The 2309-nt window shown below is 31.1% G+C and overlaps 1 non-coding gene across 1 annotated transcript; it reads left to right on the top strand.

The window, feature by feature from the left end:
* The first annotated feature begins 1244 nt into the window (after positions 1–1244).
* Positions 1245–1317, top strand: TRNAK-CUU (transfer RNA lysine (anticodon CUU)). Its single transcript has one exon. It is a non-coding gene; the product is annotated as a tRNA-Lys (tRNA).
* Positions 1318–2309: the final 992 nt, after the last annotated feature.

The following is a 2309-nucleotide window of genomic DNA, read 5'->3' as shown; positions in this document are numbered from 1 at the left end:
CATACATCGAAAGAAAAATGATTACAGATTTTTTCTGGAATAAAATGTATTTCCGATGTTATGTACCCGCAATAGTTTAATATATAATGTTCAAGGATATTTAACTGAACCTGTATTATTTTCTAGGTAAAAATTGAATCCTTTTCTGACAGAAAATTACGCTCATTTTTTAAAAATAAATACACATTTCCAATGAATTGTTTGGCCGTCATTTTTGAAAGCAGTGGTTTTGAAATTAAAGCCAAGGCCCTTTTTATTTAGAATGGAATACACTTCACATTAATATAATGAATATTAATATCTAATTCGGACGCAAACCTTCTCCTGAAATGTGTACTCTATTCTGGCTTTGGTTCCAGGGCTAAGCATCCTGTTGAGTTTGGAACAGGTGGGAGTTAAGAATATATACGTGTCATTTAGGATGTTGTAGAATTGGTAGACTTAATGAAGATTGATTGTTATAATTATACATCTGTTTATGATAAGGCCCGCCTTATACGTCCTTAGGAAGATAAAAAATAAAATTTGCATTAGAATTTAATCTAAACATACTGTAATTTGCGACGAGTCACACTGTTGATATATTTTTCTGTGATATTCATAATTTTTCAGAATCAAGGGCGTACCCAGTATCAAAAGTAGGGGGGCAAACCATAGTTAATATGGTTGTGACATTTCAGCATGGAAAAGGCCAGTGAAACTAAAATTTTAAGAAAATTAAATATAATTGTCGCAGTGCTTTAGTAGTTATTATAATTAGTATTTGCTTTAAAAAATTTAATTTTTATCAAATTAATAATTTTTTTAATTCTAGCTGGGTATGCCCATGGTCAGAACTCTGGACATTAATTAAAAATTATAATAATAATAAAATATTCTGTTTGCGGAACTTTAAAAAAAAATTCCTTTATCAGGACAATGAAGAATCAAAATTCCTAAAACTTCTGAAGATCGACGAATGTTTTTAGAGGGTGGAAGGATACAAATGTAAGGGGGGGGGGGTTTAATGAAATTTTGGTTTTGGCACTTGTGGGACATGTCTCTAGAGTATTTTGGCCATAAAATACTAGAAAAAAACCCATCATAAACAAAAACTGAAAAAAATCATTTTTTATTGATGAAAATTCACATATTTCTGTTGTATTGCCATACATATATATGCCATACAATATATTGGCATGGATTCAGTAAAGTGAAGTGATTTTAATTGTCCCTTGATTATACTTTATGGCTCGAGACTGTCAGCCCGGCTAGCTCAGTCGGTAGAGCATGAGACTCTTAATCTCAGGGTCGTGGGTTCGAGCCCCACGTTGGGCGCAATTTTTTTTAAGATTACTCCATCCAGTTCATTAATTCCCTTAAGCTTAATCAACTATTAATTTTAACTATTCGAGTATTTACCTATATAAATAGTTATTCAGATATGCTATTTCAGAAGTACTTGTAAAAATATTTAAATAGTGGGTTGTTCCATTATGTTTTATCCGTAGCCATGTAACTATTTAAATAATATTTCTGTTGGTTTTTGTTAATATGAACTCGGTCTCAACGAATGTGAACTGTGCAGCCATGGTTATACTTAAATGCTAAAACGAATACCGTTTTTTTATGGTTTGGTCTTCAAAGTCTAACTGGAAGCTGGCATTGAAATTCAAAGTAACAATTAGTTTTTAAGACGTTTCATGAATCGTCTTTGCATTTATAGTGTCTCATTACGCTGTTATTTTAAAGTGTTAGCGATAAGTTAATTGAGTGCGTAAATCAAAAATAAATAAATAAAAACTTATTGTATACATAATAAATGTAACATAATGTAAATATAATATAATAAAATAAGTCAAATATAATAATAATATATTTAATTAAGTAAATTAAATACGTTGTTGTAAATAATTGGGTTAAGATATAAGGCTATGTGGTTAAGATGGGCGGGACAAATGGCTTTAAGCAATCCGCCTCTATACAACAATGAATGATAGTATAGTCAGCAAGAGATTACGTGGTATACCAAAAACCAAATGGATTGACAGAATCGACAAAGAAGTGAAAGAGCTGCATGCAGCAAACTGGTATGCAGTAGCATAAGATATGCAGGCGTGGAGAAGGCTGGTTCAGGCGGCCTATGATCTATAAGGTTTTGAGATCCAACCGAAAAAATAAATATCTATTGTTTAATCTTTCTTCGAGTATTTTTATTCGTATATCTACATGGAAGTCAAAATATTCTCCATCAGATTTTTATGAACCTTGAGGTTTTATGCCCTGTTATAAAAATATAAAAATAATTATGACTATGCCATTGAGATGTA

The sequence above is a fragment of the Halyomorpha halys genome, unplaced genomic scaffold (genome assembly GCF_000696795.3).
Source record: "Halyomorpha halys isolate HHAL.00 unplaced genomic scaffold, Hhal_1.1 Scaffold106.1, whole genome shotgun sequence".
Lineage (NCBI taxonomy): Eukaryota > Metazoa > Arthropoda > Insecta > Hemiptera > Pentatomidae > Halyomorpha > Halyomorpha halys.
The sequence above is the reverse complement of the archived record's forward strand: the minus strand, read 5'-3'. Positions and strand labels throughout refer to the sequence as shown.